At 42.3% G+C, this 19,522-nt stretch overlaps 1 pseudogene; it reads right to left on the reverse strand.

Moving 5' to 3' along the window:
• Positions 1 to 2,305: 2,305 nt before the first annotated feature.
• On the reverse strand, positions 2,306 to 3,480 carry LOC116683819 (serine/threonine-protein kinase pim-1-like; annotated as a pseudogene).
• Positions 3,481 to 19,522: the final 16,042 nt, after the last annotated feature.

Genomic DNA, 19,522 nt, shown 5'->3' on the forward strand with positions numbered 1-19,522 from the left:
TATTAATCAAATATTAATTTGTCAGAAAATGTATTTGTCATCATACTGATTCTGATGAATGCATTGATTATTTTTTTTTAATGGCCATTATAGATGACGATACCATCCGATCAGCAAATGCCTAATATCGGCCCGCCCGATATATCGGTCGGGCGCTCAACCAGATGTACCAGTGAGTCTGTGCTCAGGAAGCCTGTGGTTACGTCTTTGTAAGAAAAGACCATGGGTAACAAACTTTATAATATGATTGTGATTTCTGAGTAATTATTATAAACAACCATCTGTGGTCCTGTAAACATGTTTCTGATAATAACTTTCAGAGACACATTAATCTGAATAAAAGACATTAAATGGAAATAACAAAATCCTTATAATAATATAATATAACCTATGTGGTTGGTAGATGTTAGACCAGTAACAGCCAATCAGCACTGAGTCTCACTTCATGTCCCGCCCACAACACTATCTGGTTGGTAGATGTTAGACCAGTACCAGCCAATCAGCACTGAGTCTCAATTCATGTCCCGTCCACAACACTATCTGGTTGGTAGATGTTGGACCACTACCAGCCAATCAGCACTGAGTCTCACTTCATGTCCCGCCCACACCCCTATATGGTTGGTAGTTGTTAGACCAGTACCAGCCAATCAGCGCTCACCATGACGTATTCTTCCACATGCAGCTGTTCCTGATAAGCAGCTGGTGAGGGTATGAAGTCCAGATTGATCCAGTCCAAATCAAACCCGTTACATTAAGTTAGGAACCTTCTCTCAACATGTTGGGAATCACTTTTAACATTACTGTAGCCTAAGAGTTTATTTACTTTATGTGTGTGTGTGTCTGTGTGTGTCTGAGAGAGAGAGATTGTCTGTGTGTGTGTGTGTGAGATTGTGGGTGTGTTTGTGTGTGTATGATAGTGTGTGTGTCTGTCTGTTTGTGTGTGTCTGTGTGTGTCTTAGTGTGTGTGTGTGTGTGTATGGGTAAAGATAAAGCAGTGGTCGGAAAGAGAAGATACAGACTACTGACTTACTGTGTACTTGTACTTCAGAGGAAAACACTGTACTACTGCATTTACCTGACACACACACACAGAGACACACACACACACACAGACACACACACACACACACACACACACCACAGAGACACACACAGCAACACACACACACACATAGACACACATACACACAGGGACACACACACACAGCAAACACACACCCACACACACACACACGCACAACACACACACACATATACATACCACACAGACACATACAACCACAACCCACACACAAACAGAGAAAAACAGATACATATACACACACACACACACACACACACAGAGACACACACACACACAAACACACACACACAGAGACAAACACACACACACAGCACACACACCCACATAACACACACCACACACATGACACCATACACACAGGGACACACACACAGACACACAGCAAACACACCCCCACACACACACAGCGACACACACAACACGACACACACAACACACACACACAGATACATACAACACACAGACACACACACACAGATACATACACACACAGCAACACAGAGACACATACACAAACACACACAAACACACACACACACACACAGACAGACACACACCACACAGATACATACACACACAGACAACACACACACAGATGAATACTTACACACACACACACTATACATACACACACACAGAGACAAACCAAACAGCAACACACACACCACACAGGGACACACACACACACACACAGACAGACACACACACACAGATAATACACACACAGACACACACACAGATCATACACACACACAGCGACACACAACACAGAGACACATACACAAACAACACACACCACACAGACAGACACACACACACACCACAGATGAATACTTACCACACACACACACACTATACATACACAACACAGAACAAACCACAACAAGCAACACACACACACAGGACACACACACACACACAGCGACACACACAACACACACAAGACAGACACACACACACACACACAGATACATAACACACACACACACCACACAGTATACATACACACACAGACACACACACACAGATCATACACACACACACACGACACACACACAGAGACACATACACAAACACACACACACACACAGACAGATACATACACACACAGACACACACACACAGATACATACACACACACACAGCGACACACACACAGAGACACATACACAAACACACACACACACACACACACACACACAGGATCCTCCAGTATTTTACCTTGGCCTGTTCCTCCGGTAGGGAACCTCCGTTGTCCTAGACGTAGCTGAGCAGGTCCTTGGAGGGAACTGGTCTCTCCAGCACCAGGATCAGCTCCTGGTCCAAATCATACCTACCTGTCCAGTAGGGCCACCGGCGCTGTCGTCCCCACCGATCCACTCGTTCCAGCCGCAAGTTTCAACATGACGGCGACCTCCACAGACTGCTGCTTCCCATTCTGCTCCTGAAACATCACAACAAAATGGAGGATGAGGGAGAGGAACGTTTTAGAGAATAATATAGAATCATTCATCCATAATGCGTTCAGTAAGAGAGTGCAGTGTTGAATACAGCTGATTTCAACAGCAGTAGGTGTTGCTCACTTACCACTACTTTGCAGAAGATTTTGTCCTTCGGGACATGTTTGATGGCGACCTATGAGGACAAACAGGACTTTGGTCAGCACTTCCCGTTAATACTATGTCCGTGTTCAAGAATGCGTGTGGAACACTTACAGGGAAATTATCTGCTCTGCAATATCCGGCAAACACAGATCCACATCCTCCCTGGCCCAGCTGATCCCGCTCTATGTATTTGGCATTCAGTAACGGTACATATGAATCTTTTATGCTCTGCTGCCGGAGCTGGAGTTGAGCTGTGTTCAGCCTAACTTATTATAAAGAAACAGTAAGCCTGGTTCTGTATAAAGTTTTTAAAAAGCCTGCCAAGACTTATCAACAACAGTATTTCTCACTGTCCTCTAGTGGTATTTATAGAGGAAAATCCAAAACTATCTTCAAAGATACCACTAGCGAGAAGCAAATTAGTTTTCCTTTGTAATCAGGTGAACCAAAGTGTATTTAGATCAATACCACTTTCCCAGTTGATGGACATTTCTTAATCATGAATCCACTAAATTTGAACCCGTCATAGAAGAAACTAAGATAATTACTCAAATATGAACTTAGGTATGATTCTAAAGTACTTGTACTTTAAAAATGTTTGAATGCAGGACTTTTACTTATATATCACTTACGTATTGCTACTTTAAGTTAAGTTAAAGATCTGAGAACTTATTTCACGACTGCCCTGACCCTCGTGTTCAGTAAAACGATAGAGGTATACACTCCCAACAGTAATGTCACATGATCAGCTCCCAGCCTACCAGTGTCCGCTGAGCAGGACGCCGTCTCCATGTCATGCTTAACACGGCCAAGTCGTGTCCTCTTCCCTCCTCTCACGTCGACATCCCCCCTAGAGGTGTTTGGGTGTTCAGTTTTAGAAACCCTTATCTTTTTCCTAAGGGTCTTCTTGGCCTTTCTTTTAATTGTTCTAGTCGGTCCATCATGTGCAGTCGCTGGTGTCCTGACATAACGCTCTACAAATGAGAAAAACATCAATTTGTTGTGAATTATAGCCGCTAAATGTTTTAATTGTTTGTTTTTTTAATTATCCCACAGTACAGATCACAGTGGGATTTGCCCTGATCTCACACTAACCTCGGATTCTTCTTAGGGCCGGAAAAACAAGAGTCTTTGCACAATCTTTCTTCATGATAATGTTAAACAAGGTTCCAACACGATAACTTCAGAGTAAGGAGTGAATCTAGATCCACCCTTCAACACTTAAGTTTCTTAAGAATGAGCTTCCCACTGTGTGTGTGTGTGTGTGTTGTTCTAAAGGTAAAGGGACCGGAACACCAACTGTGATGACAAGTTCCATCATGAGGAAACGCCAGTGACATCACAAAGACGTGTTCTGGAATAGCAAATTAGAGTTCTGAATAGATTGTGTATGTGTGTGTGTATATTTGAATAGGTAAATGTAACCCACATATAAAAGGGCAATAAATAGAATAAATACGTCCTATAAATATGTAATAAATATAGAGTAATTATATACAAGTGATTATAAAATACATGTGAAAACTATATATAAGTATAAATAAATGGTTTATTGACATGATCGCTTGTTAACATAGATATCCAATACAAGGGCATATTGTTATTGTGGCATTAGCCTATAAAGTGAGTGTTACTACACCCTAGCCATAGAGTGTTTAGGCCGCCTCTCAGCCGTTCGCGCTACTGACTGAGACCGGAAGTGACTCCAGAAAAGCTGAATCATCGTAGCAGCATATACTTATACATTTTAAGGCTAATGTTAAGTTGTGTGACTGTTGACGTAAATTAAATATTGAGAAACACTGGAAAGGGACTGAAGAAGGCAGGTTCAAGCTATTGAGCTGTCTTTTTGTACTGGTCAGGTTTTTTTGCTCGATTCAAAGTTGAGGGATCGCAGTCTGGTGGAGTCTAGACCGGCGGTGGAAATCAACAGAGAAACATAGAGCGTAGAGAAACTGGATGGCGAGCCAAGCCCACTTGATGTAGAGCCGGTTGTAGCCAGGAGGTTGCAACCTAGAGGCCTTACAGCGGAGAAACTTGATCTATTACCCCTTTGGCCAAGGGGTCAGGTAGAACTGTGTGCACACTTCATTTCCTTGAAGGAGGACAAATATCCTTTTTGCGCTTAAGGAAGTGAGAACAGTATTTTAGCAGACCCGGGTCTAATTTATTTTTATTAAACTGGACTGAACATTTATTATTTTGATACTTTATATTTTATTTCTACTTTTTTATATGGGATCCACTTTTCACTTTTCACCTTACTTCAATTGATGTATATAATTGTTAATGTATTAATGCTACTTACCCTGTTAGTTATTGCAATTAATACATACAGTTAAACTTCTCCTGTGATGTGTGTGTTATTTCACTGTGGTAATTCAATCCTTTGGCTTCAGCGAGCAAACCTATAATCTTCTGATCTGGCCCAATTCCGAACATCTGGATAGCTGAAATATCTCTTATTGTCAGGTAAATTTATTGGTTATTCTTATAAAAGTGATCAGCCTTTGAGTAGCTGGTTACATAAAGGTATAGATATACACAGATGTATAACTTTTTAAAAACTATTTAAGACCTTTCTGTGTACCAGAAACAGCTGTGAAGTAGCTAGCGCTGAACCAACCAGACTCCATTTAAAAAACAGTACTTTTAGCGTGTATAGAACCAACATAATTTCACATGTAAATTGGTAAAGTATGTGTTTATTTCAACAAACACTAGATTTATACATGTTTGGAAGTTGTAGAGAAGACCAAAAAGGGCTTTTCATAGTTTTATTTCGTTTCTGTTGCGTTTGAATGAAGTGTGTTGTACTATCCTAAAATTACTATTTATTTACATGGAGTCTGGTGGGTTTAGTGATGTGAGCCTTAATAGACTGTATATAAATAAAACACCCCAGTTTTGCTAATCTTTTTTAATACATACAGTTTTGTTTTAATGATGAAGTGTTAAGTGTCTTAACCCTTCAAGATAAATAACCTTTTATAACCTATTTAAGGTCTTTCTGTTCCCCAGAAACAGCTTTGACGTAGCTAGCACTAAACCAACCAGACTCCATTTAAAAAAACAGTACTTTTAGTGTGTATATTTGTGTGTGAGAGAGAGAAAATGTGTGTGTGTATGTGTGTGAGTGAGTGTGTTTGTTTGTGTGCGTGTGTGTGTTCGTGTATGTGACTGATTGTGTGTGTGTGTGTGTGTGTGTGTGTGTGTGTGTGTGAGACAGCGAAGTCTCTGATTGGTGGAGACTGTTGCCATGCTAATATCTAGCAAGGGCAGGCTAGAAGATTATCGTTTCTGTAACTTTACGAATTCATTTCATCATTAATATTTAAACACTAACTGAATAGCCAGGTTTATTTCTTCTAAACGTTTTGTTTAGATATTGATAGTTACATTATAAATTGATAAAATAGCTTTTATATAAAAGATTGAATTTGATTTTTTTTAAAGAATATCTCACTAATTTAAAAATATTCAACATAATTATATCAAACTACACTGTATAATTTCTTAGCTAAGTACTACATCAGTGAAACCCTAATTACATATTTAGAAGACACAATAAAATTAATTTATCACATATACAGTGGTATACAGTTCTGGCCTGGACATTTCTGATCACTCCATCTACAGTGACAGGACATTTATGTTGTTTTCAACAAAGTTCAACCTTAAAATCTGCCTGAATGTACAAGTTACAGTTAGTTAGCTAGTACAGCTTACAGTTAGCTAGTTACAGTTAGCTAGCTACAGCTAGCTAGCTACAGCCAGCTAGTTACAGTTAGCTAGTTACAGTTAGCTAGTTACAGTTAGCTAGTTACAGCTAGCTAGCTACAGTTAGCTAGTTACAGTTAGCTAGTTACAGCTAGCTAGCTACTGTTAGCTAGTTACAGCTAGCTAGCTACAGTTAGCTAGCTAGCCTGAAGAGGTCATGAGAGTGCACTTTCTTACCTTGACAAGGGGTCAAAGAGACAGTTGGATGTAGATGCAAAGCATTTAGGTTAAAGCCAAAAACCAGGGGGCCAATTAAAGTTCTCCTATCCCATGACCCCAATTTCTAAGTAACAGGAAAATAGCCTGATAAACATACATGTGCAGCTCAACCTCAAAAAGCCATAAAGCAAATGCTTGTGGCTTAAAGATCGAGCTCCCGCTCATGGAAGTTCAGCCAGATGCAGTCTCTGTGGCGCAATAGGTCAGCGCAGTCGGCTGTTAACTGAAAGGATGGTGGTTCAAGTCCACCCAGGGATGTTTGTTGCTTAAATCATCTGGAGTTAGCCAACTCTGGTGTTTATATTTCTGCAGGAGAATCTAGAGCTGCATGCACTGTACATATTAATCTTTACGGTCATTGGTATGCAGGTCACTTGATGGCAATCAAGCAAATACGTAAAGCCCCACCCTACAAGTTTGTGATGTTTGGTTGGCAACTGTATGTCAATGAACAAGCTAGTTTCTGTGAGAAACTTCGGAGAAACCACTAGTAAAATCACAGATACATCATAAGTTGCGGAATTTTCTTGAATACCAAATATTTGAATTCAAAGTCACAGTCCGATTGAAGTGTAAGAAAAATACCTTCTGTGGCTTCAAGTGAGCTTATTGTTCATTCTTCTCTGTTTTACTGCTGGAGGGGCGCAAGGAATTTGTGGGCTTTTATCAAGCTTTGAGGTTGGTGGTTCGAACATGTTGGGAGCATTAAAGAGTAATAATGGGATTGGATGGTTAGCTCTCAGTTGTTAATGTTAATAACTGCTGACATGTTTATGTTTAGATATTTGAACTAACTTCAAGTTATTTTTTTAACATTATTAAGATTTAATAATGCAATAACTAGTATGGCTCATTATGTTGTGTTTAATTACAGGAGACTGGATGAGGGGGCCTGGCTAATTACTCAAACCAAAATCGGTCTAGGTGAAGAAAGATATGTCATCCTAAAATGCTTGAGATACGAACAATAAAGATTACACATATGCTGCTTGTGAACAAGCTCAATCTGATCTGTGTATACTGTATATTATACAAATACTTTAAAGTAAAGGTTAGAAGATACAGTGGGGCTCGAAATTTTGGGCACCCCAGGTAAAAATTTGTATTAATGTGCATAAAGAAGCCAACAAAAGATGGAAAAAACTTCAAAAGGCATCAAATGACAGAGTAGACATTCGTATAATATGTCACAAAACGTTAGATTTTATTTCCATCATTTACACTTTAAAAATAACAGAAAACCAAAATATGGCGTCTGCTAAACACCTGCAGAGTTATACCTCGTACTGCCCTGTTTGGCAAGTATCACAGCTTGTAATTGCTTCTTGTAGCCAGCCAAGAGTCTTTCAATTCTTGTTTGAGGTATCTTCGCCCATTCTTCCTTCCAAAGTCTTCCAGTTCTTTGAGATTTCTGGGCTGTCTGTCACCCCTGCTCCTTTAAGGTCTATCCATTGATTTTACATTATGTTGAGGTCAGGAGATTGTGAAGGCCATGGCAAAACCTTCAGTTTACACCTTGTGATGTAATCCACAGTGGAGTTTGAGGTGTGTTTAGGATCATTATCCATTTGTAGAAGCCATCCTCTCTTTAACTTCAGCTTTTTCAGAGATGGCATCAAGTTAGCGTCCAAAATTTGCTGGAATTTTATTGAATTCATTTTTCCTTCTGCTCGTGAAATGTTCCCTGTGCCACTGGCTGCAATACAACCCCAAAGCATGATTGATTCCTCCCCCCCCCATGCTTAACCGTTGGAAAGAGGAACTTTTCATTAAATTCTGTGCCCTTTCTTCTCCAAACGTACCTTTGCTCCTTGCGGCCAAAAATTTCTAATTTTAACCTCATTTGTCCACAGAACTTGTTCCCACAATGCATCAGGCTTTTCTATATGTTCATTTGCAAACTTCAAACACTGATTTTTGTGGTGAGGACGTAGAAGAGGTTTTCATCTGATGACTCTTACATGAAGACCATATTTGTACAAGTGTCTCTTTTTATAGTGGAATGGTGTAGCACAACTCCAGTGTCTCCAGGTCTTTCTGGATGGATCGTGCAGTCTAACGTGGGTCTGGACTTGCTTTTCTCAAAATCCTGCGAGCGGTTCTGTCTGATATTTTTCTTGGTCTTCCAGATCTTGCTTTAACTTCCACTGTTCCTGATGACTGCCATTTCTTAATAGCATTCCCAACAGAGGATATTGGCATTTGAAAACTCTTCTTACAGCCTTCTCCTGGTTTGTGAGCATCAACTATTTTCAGTTTCAGTTTTCTAGACAACTGCTTAGAAGAACCCATGGTTTTTTGTTTTTTTAAAGTGTAAATGATGGAAATAAAATCTAACTTTTTGTGACATATTATACGAATGTCTACTCTGTCATTTGATGCCTTTTGGAGATTTTTCCATCTTTTCTTGGCTTCTTTATGCATATTAATACAAATTTTTACCTGGGGTGCCCAAACATTTGAGCCCCACTGTACCTACAGACTCAGTCTTTGGATGGTATGGGTAGTAATTCGCTAGGTACCACGACGGCCGACATACGCCCCGTCACGGTTACCAACAATTTTGGCAATGAATGAGTAATTCACATTGAACACTTGTGATTGGTTGGTCATTTAAAAACATTGCATTGCGAGTAGAGCTGTAAAAATTGCACAGTAGAGATATATACACAGCTGTCAGCCATGTTGACTCTAATGACATTTGCAAGTTCAACATGCTACAACTTCATGTTATCACGTTGGTTGTCTTCGGCTATGTAAAATTTGCAAATGGCAGTGGAACAATACTTGTATAAAAGCTGCCTGTGGGTAGTGACTGTTGAGGTGCATGCCAAAATCTGACGCGGACACGCGCGTCGCACCGTGAGCGTGCACGCGCACCACACGGAGACATAGGAGAAAGAGAAGCGGAGACAACACTGTTTGGAGTTTGATGAGCAGGTTGAGACTGTCTGTGTGCGTCCTCGAGATCTGTGAGTCATGTAACTTGTGTTGTCAGTTCTTTTAAGCTTGTTGTTGTAGGCTAACGGTTTAAAGTGTATAGTGCTAACCCGACTTAAGCTAGCTAGTGATTTGTTGTCTTTGTTCTTTGCCTGTTAGCTAGGTTACACGTGTCTGTTCATCCAATATAACAGTAGTTGTTACGCCTTGGCTCACGGTAGCAATTTATGTGCACTGTTTACATGCTATAGTAGTGACCTAGCATAATTATAATGTGCTTAATGGGGAGTCTGTTGTTAACAGCTAACCTATATGTTTATATTGTACTAAATTATGGATTTCTTATTTTTTGCTAGACTGCATCTGGTTCTTATGCATTGTGTATTGTGTTGTTTTTCATTGCATAACCACACACGCACACACACCTACTCAGCTAAACAGAGTATTAGCAGACGCCCATGTTTGTACTGTTACTTTTTGAATAAAATATAAAAGGAGAGAAGTGGTTTCCGTCCGTGTTTTGGCAGACACACCTGGGCGAAGTTGGAAACTGGGATCAGCTTAATATACAGTCCTAATTCAATCCTCCTCAACAATACTTATGCAAGTCAAAAGCCAATACTTAATTGAAAAATGCCAGTACTTTATTAAAAATGTTATCACTCTATGAACAGCAGAGGAGAGTGGCGTAGCAGAAGCGTGCAGGGCCCAAAACCTAGAGGTCAATAGCTCAAAACCATCCTCTGCAAATTGCTAAGCATTCCTATGCTCTGTATCAGCATTTCCAGTCTGTTGATGTTTAACAAAGCATCTGTTGCTTGTCCGAAGTGAAATGTCTCCACCTGCTGAAGAGTAAACTCAACAGCATGTCAAATTTATTTCATCCATAAAAATGGAAACTACAGCGCTCATACCTGCCATAACACCCATAAAAACTGGAGCATAATACAATAAATATACTACACTATAGTACAAGTACATAAATACATTAAAATAGAAACTGTAAAACAAGTACATTTAAAGTGCTTGTTGTGCTGTCTGATAGTCTGAGGTATAACAGAGAGAGCATACCGCTTAGTTTGTGTGACAGGAGGTCTTATAGTGTGTTCCAAATCGCGCACTTCTGTACTAAATACTAACTTTTTGAGTACACTTCGTTCACATTGTTCGAAGTGCGGTCAAATGCAGTACACTTTAATACCCGGATGGTGTACTCAAAACGGCCCAATAATTGAGTGCGGACCGATGCACACTTTCCACACTCAACGGCCGCCATCTTGGCTACGTAGCGGAAGGGGCGGAGCTAAAAACAGTCGAAAAACTTTTCACTAATGGCGGCCGTATACGCGATAGCGGGGACGGCAGAGATATACAAATGTAAGTTGAACATGAGTCTTTTTGCTATACCTATACCTACTCAAAGCTGCAAGCGTTAGCGGTCATGTTAAAGTACGTTAATGTGTAAACAGTGCTGCTCCTGCCCTGATCTGATTTATATCATCGTTAGGGACAGACGAGGACACGAGGTCCCTCATTTTGTGGAGGACGGTGAACGCCTCCAGCTTCACAGGGAAGCGTAATGCAGCCCTGAATGGATACGAGTAAGTAAATGTACATCTCATCTTACTATTGTTATATCTGTGGACCTATATTTTACATTGCTAGCTACATCAAAATTGTATTTTCGTTAGGGCGTACATTGAAAGTCGAGGGCTGCAGGCTAGGGTTACCCCCGTTTTTCTGAAGAAAAAATGGGAAAACCTAAAACAAAAATACAAGGTTGGTTAACTGTTAAAAGCATTGTGAGTTAATCAGCCCCATGTCTGGGAACATTCAATTTTAGTTGAAAAAATATGTAGTTGACGTTTGAAATTAAACTGGAGTGTTTTCTGTTGTCTGTAGGATCTGAAGTGCCCCAGAACTGGGGTCAGCACTGAGGGGGGTGAGGCAACCGCTGCGTCCTGGAAGTGGTATCCTCTGATGGATGAGGCAATTGGGGGCAGGCCGTCGGTTACACCGCCTGTCCTCATTGCCTCATCTTGCCAGGACGTGGCGGTTGTCGAGCCCCCCTCAGTGGTGACCCCAGAGAGGGACCTAGCCACGGCCTGTGCGACATCCACTCCGAAACGGAGGAGGGTGGATGTCGCACAGGCCCTCAAAGACCTCCAAGAAAAGGAGGACAGTTTTGAGAGGGACATGGCAAATATGGAGGAAAAGGCAAGAGAGAGAGAGGAGAGGCGGCACCGGGAGGCAGTGGAGAGAGAGGAAGCAAGAGATGAGAGAGAGGAGAGGCGGCATCAGGAGGCAGTGGAGAGAGAGGAGAGGCATTTAAAAGAAATAAGGGAGAGGGATGACAGGAGAGAGAGGGAGGTGAGGGAGAGAGAGGAGAGGAGAGACAGGGAGGTAGTAATGAGGGAGGAGCGTTTTTTGTCTGTGCTCGAAAGACTTGTAAATAAATAAATAACTATCTGATCTGTCTGTTATTACTGTTGCTAATAACTAATCTGTTATGGTGTTTTACAGTTGGTAGGCAGCTGAATAGTATTGATGTCAGCCATGGTACACAACCTACTTCCTCATTGCTCACACGGGGAAATGTGTATATACAGTACAGCAAATCCTTTATATCACTACATTTAAATGAAAACACATGCATTTGGATTGCTTAAATGTTTTTTTAAACAGATTATAATACACAAATGAACACGAACAGCAGAACAACAATATAATAACAATAATCAACAAGAACAGCAGAATAACAATATAATTACAATAATCACATTTAGGCATAATTGTGGTCAGGCACCAGGCACATCATGGCCATCCTCTGCCTGTCCTCTGCTCCACAGATGGCCCCTTGAGGAGCGGGTTGGGGATGGTCCTCTGCTTCTCCCTCCACATCAGCTTCTGGCTCCAGCAGGTCCCCATTGGTCAGGCAGATGTTGTGCAGGACTGTGCAGCAGGCAATGACCTCCGGTACATAGAGGACATCCACCTCCAGCGCCTTCAAAAATATGGACCTCCATCTGGTCTTCAGGATGCCAAATGCCCTCTCCACAACACACCTCGCTCTGGACAGGTGACTGTTGAAGCGGACCTGGAGGTGGTTGTGGACAGGCTGCCTATAGGGCGTCATGAGGGCGATGGGTTGCCTGAGGCAGGGGTAGCCACCATCCCCGATGAGGCAGAAACCAGGAGGAGGGTACCGGTGCTGGTAGTACAGGGGGCTGTTCTTTAAAACCCTCGCATCATGAGCTGACCCAGGGAAACCAATAAAAACATCAATGAACTTTGCTGTGTGGTCACACACAGCCTGAAACTGAACAGAATAAAAAATCTTCCTGTTCAAGTAACAGGCTGCGTCCTCTGCTGGGGGGGTCACACGGACGTGGCAGCCGTCGATGCTGCCCACAACCCTGTGGAAGGCTGCCGACCCGGCCCGCCGCGCAAATCCTGCTCCAATATGAGGAAAGTCCTCCTCTGTCGGAAGACGGACAACCTGGGGGAGGAGAGAGAGGACCTTCCTGCTGGTCTTGTGGACAGCGCGATGCACAGTGGTCCTGGGCATGGCAAAGGCCCTGGATACCACGCGGTAGGAGGTACCACTGGCCAGCCAAAAGAGGAAGACCAGGGCCTCAATGACGGGTCCCCAGCCATGGTCAGACCCCGTGCCGAGGATGGCCATAAGGGCGTGGAAGGATCCCCGAGAGAGTCGGAAGTCCACCCTCATGTTGCTCTCCCCGTCAAAATACAGCGCCAGCAATGGCACCGTATGGTTGAGCTGGCAGTACTGCCGGGGGTCTGGAGCCTGGAGAAGTAACGCAGGACCGTTAAAATAAAACTGGACTGAATGTGTTAAATGTTATCTGTTTTTACTCTTGTATTGTCACTGTAATTAATAGATTCATAATTAAGTCCTTTATCAAGTCACTAGTTCCAGCTTCTAAAATGTGAAATCCACACAGGGGAAATATCTGTACTACAGCAGCTCAAAGCAAATACATCAGTATAACAAGTAGAACAAAATGAATTATTATTATAATAATGATGGTAATAAAACATTTATTCTTTAAGTTAACACATCAGTTGGACATAATTTTAAGCACTCCACTTTTGCTGAAATAACTCATAATGGCAAGTTTTTGGTGTTTTTTATAAATTATTTAAGAGCAAAAGTATGAATATCAACATACCGGTATATTTTCCGTTAAAAGTAGGCGGATGATACGACGGCGGCGTCGCAATCCTCTCATTCTCGCAAAAAACAGAGGGCAGATACAAGCAACAATAACCACAATCACATTCATCTTGATGAACAAAGCAGAAGTGTATTTTTCGCGGGCGACAGTAGGTGGCGGGAATGCTCTCTTTCTGGGTGCAATTTACAATTTCACAGAAGAAGAAGGAGGAGGAATGAGCTGTTGTGATCGTCATTTCCGGTAAGTACAAATAAGAAGTGCGCGACACTCAAAGTAAAATCTTACGCACTATCCAAGTAAGTACGTAGTTTACGAAGTGCACTTCCGTTAGTGCACTAAGGGAAGTGCGCGATTTGGAACACACTATATGTCAATTTTAACTAGCATGTTAGTTAGCAGTAATTAGCCTGTGCCTATGTTAATGTTAACTAGCATGTTAGTTAGCAGTAATTACGTACGTTACAACTTTCAGACAGGTTGCTCACGTCACATTTACGTCGTCAAGCTCAGTTGGAGACTGCGCAGTAACGCTCAACATCACCGGGAAAGAGCTTCTAATAGACTTCACTGGTCTCCGTCCAGAACAACGGGACCTGTTGGTCCACTTCTTTAACTGTCTATGGTTTCACTCACTCACTTAAAACAACTACTAACTGGCTCTATTAGCCTACAAGCTAGTGCTAGCTTGTAGGCTAATAGAGCCAGTTAGGTCAGTTGGGTCAGTGTTTTCTTTCTCTCATTCCTATTTTAGGTCTGTCAGTCACAGCGAAAACCGGGAAGATATCCTGGGACAGGTCACCAAAACCGGGGACTGTTTCCGGAAACCGGGGACGTCTGGTCACCCTCCACAAGGACTTTAGCTTGAGCTACACTAACTGCTAACGATGCTAGCGGGCTAACGATGCTAACAGCCGTTGGTATCATAACTTTTACAAACTGTATGGATGTAAAACAATATTAACACAAACACATATGTATGTTTTCCATATGTTTACATATGGAAATGGATGAATATATGAATGTTTACCTTCTGTCCGTTTCAGTGAGTCAGAGTCTGGTAAAGATAACTGATTCTCTTCATCATTACGGATAACGGTCGTTCTCCGCGTCACCGCCGAAGGCCCGCCCATCTGCCCTCACATCGACAGCTGATTGGACGGGAAGTTAACAGCAACCAATAGAATTAAAGTAGGTCAACAGATTTTAAAAAACTGTATTTTTACTGTAACACTGAACACATTCAAAATAAATTATTTAACGGTTACAAAAAACAACAACGGAAAAACTACAAAACAATATGTAATATAGAGTATACATAATTAAACCCAACCTGACATGTTCTTAAATATTATTTAAATATTTAAAATCCTGAAAATGTAGAAAGTAAGTTTGTGTGTGTGTATATGTTAATATCGTGAGTACATTTCTTAAGTTATTATTGTATGAAATTATGGTTTAAGTTATGATAAATATATATATTAACTCAGTGTTCACATCACTCCAGTTTGGAGGTCTTACCACTGTTTTCCTGCCCCTCAAAGATTGTATTTCAAAATGCTACTGCATACAGTCCAGGTTGAAATAAAGTTATACTTTAAATATCAACTTTTTATTAAAATTAAAAGTGGGCGTGTACAGGGAGGGATAAGAGGCTGATTCACATATGCACACTTGTAGGTAATATGTGATCTATAAACAGAATATTACTTACAGATGTGCATAAGCATGGTTTTATAAATCTGATTTATTTAATTTTATTATAAGCACAGTTATATAAATAAGACCCCAGGTTATTTACATGGAGTCTGGTGGAGATATGCTGCTCTATACACGCTAAAAGTAGTGATTATTTACATGGAGTCTGGTGGAGATATGCTGCTCTATACACGCTAAAAATAGTGATTATTTACATAGAGTCTGGTGGAGATATGCTGCTCTATACACGCTAAAAGTAGAGATTATTTACATGGAGTCTGGTGGAGATATGCTGCTCTATACACTAAAAGTAAAGATTATTTACATAGAGTCTGGTGGAGATATGCTGCTCTATAGCTAAAAATGTAAATGAAGTTTGTTCTTGAGTGTAGTAACGAAGTGTTTGTACTTCGTTACTTCCCATCTCTGATGCCCACTGGTGCAGATTAAAGTCCAGTGCCAAGCAGTCGGGATGAAAGTCAGCCCCTCCAAGGCTGAAAGCGCAGGATTGTTCCCATCGGGTTGGGAGTCAGTTGCTCTTCCAAGTGAAGAAGTTCTTGTATCTCAAAGGTATATTTCAAATAGTGCAACTTGTTCCAACGCAAAAACCACTATATTACTGTAACTTTGGATGACCGCCTCCGCCTGTCACACGGAAGACTGGGGTCTGATTCCACCATAGCAGTGCAAGCATTTTGCCCAGGTTTGATTTCCAGCCACCACCAGGTCTTGAAGCCATATACAACATTAACATTACATGTTTTACCCAGGTTTCTTCTTTTATTCAGTGATCTATGATCTATCTCCTATGCATGAGCAGTGGAGCAGAGTGGCGCAGCGGAAGCGTGCTGGGCCCATAACTCAGAGGTCAATGGATTGAAGAAAAGAGAGAAAAAGAGGAAAAAAATGAGAAAAGTGAAGGCATAAAGGTATTTAAGTCCCCCCTGAAAACTTATAGAATTTATTTGACGTTTTTAAATTTTGTGGGCAAGCCACGGCTGGGATTCGAACCGTCGAACTGTGGAACATCAAGTATACCGCCAGTCTAGGCATTTTACTGCCCCCTACTGTCTTTTAAAATGAACAGTTCTTAGTAACTTAATTGTCCACAAGGCAGATATTCCATCAGTTTCTTTATTTTAGTCCAGTTTTCCAGTTTAAAAACTGTTTATTGCCTTATTTGGAAATCACTTTCCAGAATTTGGGGTGTTCCTCAGTTATAAAGCTGGGCTGGGTTGTAAATAGTGATACAATAAATAATAATTGCAATAAATAATTATTCTTCAGTTCCCCACACCTTACAGAAAGGCTTAGTTGTGATCTGATTGCAAGGATTGTTTGGCATCTTTTATAAATGAAAACTGATACACTGTATTATTTATTCCTACCTTCCTGAAGTGAACAGCATCCTACGTGTAACTGTTACTGCATGTTGTCATCATTGTCATCACCATTATCACCATTATTATTATTAATATTACTATTATTATTATTATTGTTACCCACTTTAGTGTAGAAAAAAATGAATAAATAAAGATTTTTTGTAAAGGTTTAATTAAAACACACCATAAAAGTACAACAAATACAAAACAATTATCATAAATGTTATTGTTTTTTTTAAAGTCCTCCAGCCACTGTTCTTTGGGGACAGTCTCAACTGAAGGGCAGTACACAGTCCCTTTGTACTGGCTGTGTCCTGTCTCAGCTGTCCTGAACTGCCCGCATTTCTTGCACGTGTTGTGCAATACTCTGCGGGTCAGTTTTCAGACTGGAGCCGGAGGAGCCGGAGGAGCAGGAGGAGCCCCAGGAGCCGGAGGAGCAGGAGGAGCAGGAGTTTGGCATGCTGCAGCACTGCCAAATGTGATTTTGGATGTAGTCCAACCTGGGTTTAGGCTGAACCCCAGGGCCTGGGGGGCAGACATCAGGACAGGCACCTGTGTACTCATTGGAACCAGCATCATCAGCTGTGGAGCTGACGTGGGAGGTGGATGCGGAGCCGGGAAGAGCTGCCGCTGAGTACAGGGCCTCACAGCCACAGGTGTCACGAATGTGGGTACAGCCTTCCTCTTAACCTGCGCTTGACACACAGTGGTACTGGTGAGCCGGGCCAGGTGGGGGGGGGGCACATATTTGCGCTGGGGAGAGGGTCAGCCGCCACAGACAAGCGGCTTGGCAGGGCCAGACCCTGCATCACCACCGTGCTGTCTTGCCTCTTCACCGTCTTATTGTGCCACTGCACTAGGGTGGTGTGGCTCACGTCCACCAGCTGCAGGGTGGTTTGCTGATAATTAACCCGTTGGCCAGAATGCGCCGCCTGATTCGTCTGTAGTACTCCAGGATGAGGTCCTCTCTGGATCTCTTCTTGGGACTGCGGTGGATGGCACAGAGCCGGACAAAGATGGTTTCCACCAGGCGGCAGCAATCTGGCCATTGGGCAAGCGGGGCAGCGATGGTGAGGGCATGCCGCTTTACACTCTCCACCCCTGGAGTGAACTCATGCCTCATCTTTGAAGGCTTGAACCTCCCTGTGTCCAGCCTAGTCTTGTGTCTGGCAGCAAAGACAACCCGTAGTCTAGGAAGTTCTGCCACAGAGCGACAATATTGCTCACCTGGGAAAGACAACATACAAAGAACAGCACATGAGATAGCAAAAACAGTCAAGTGTGTACATTTGTGACAGAGAACAGAGGAGAAAAAACAAGACAATATAAGTTCCTGACCTGCTGGTTGGTGAGGGCTAGTGAGGGCTGGTTGAGCAGCTCCACTAGATATTCTTCCAAGCTGTCCACTCTGTCCATGCCTGGTAAAACAAGGAGGAGAATTTTGAAATGAGTGAAGTTGGGACAAAACTAAATAACAGTGATGTTATTTATTAGCAAATGAATATGTTTTACATACCCCAGACACATCCCCAGCCATGGAGGAGATGGCAGGCTGGATAGGAGCAGCCAGGGAGGAGGCAGCAGGCTGGGAGGAGGTAGCAGGCTGGGAGGAGGTTCCAGGCTGTGTTGAGACACTTAGGTCATCAAGGAGACCTGACATTGTGAGGTCAATTGTTTGGTCTTCCTCAAAGCCTTCATCGTCTTCCTCGCCCCCGTCCACATCCTCCAGCATGTCTTCTGTCTCCTCTGAGTCAGGGCTGACCTGCAGGGGCTGCCCAGTCTGACTTAACAGGTAGTCAACACCAAGCAGCTCTCCTATTAAAAAAGAACACATAAACATGTGCCCAAGCATGCACACGTAATTAATTAGTTAATGTCATGTATCATGTTAAGTATATAGTTAGCTTTTTCTTTTGAATGTCAGTTGAAACACTTAGAAGCCAACAAACCAAAAATACTAGGTAGACAGTTATTATTACATTAGCATACCAGTGTATTTGGAGGGTGGCCTGAAGTTTGGCACAAATGGCCGGCCAAACACCTTCAAGCTGCTGCTGTTGACACACTGGGTCACATGCCCGGCGTAGGTGAGCAGAGACGATGGCCTACTGGTCACCGCCACACTCCCCCGATCCTGGTTCCACCTGTTCAGGCCTTCCAGGAGGTAAAGCTGAAATTCAGCGCATTTGCACTGGTTCCTGACAAAACAATAAAATATTAATAGTCTATTAAAAAGGTCTAGCTTTCCAATCTAATGATTTTTTTTAATAAAAGACTATACTGGGTGTTTATGATGTACTGTAAGGGAGACACCAACCTGGAATGAACCTGTTCAGGTGGCAATGAAATGATTCCAGAGACGTGGACCCTCTGGCACAGCGATACTTGTTCAGGACAACACCCCCCTTCTTGATGGTACCCGTCTCTGTATAAAGCTGCACACCAGGCAGGTCCTGGATGCACTTGACGTGTTGTTGCTGCACACGCCAGATGTGCTCCATGCGCACCTGGTCCAGCAGTGGCACCCCCATGAGGTCCCTCCCTTTTGCCCCTCTTAGTTTCTGCAGATGGTGGCCTCCTCACCGCGTGTCCTCCTGAGACAGTACTGGCTCAGCTCCT

Source organism: Etheostoma spectabile, unplaced genomic scaffold, assembly GCF_008692095.1.
Source record: "Etheostoma spectabile isolate EspeVRDwgs_2016 unplaced genomic scaffold, UIUC_Espe_1.0 scaffold00019125, whole genome shotgun sequence".
In the NCBI taxonomy this organism is placed as follows: domain Eukaryota; kingdom Metazoa; phylum Chordata; class Actinopteri; order Perciformes; family Percidae; genus Etheostoma; species Etheostoma spectabile.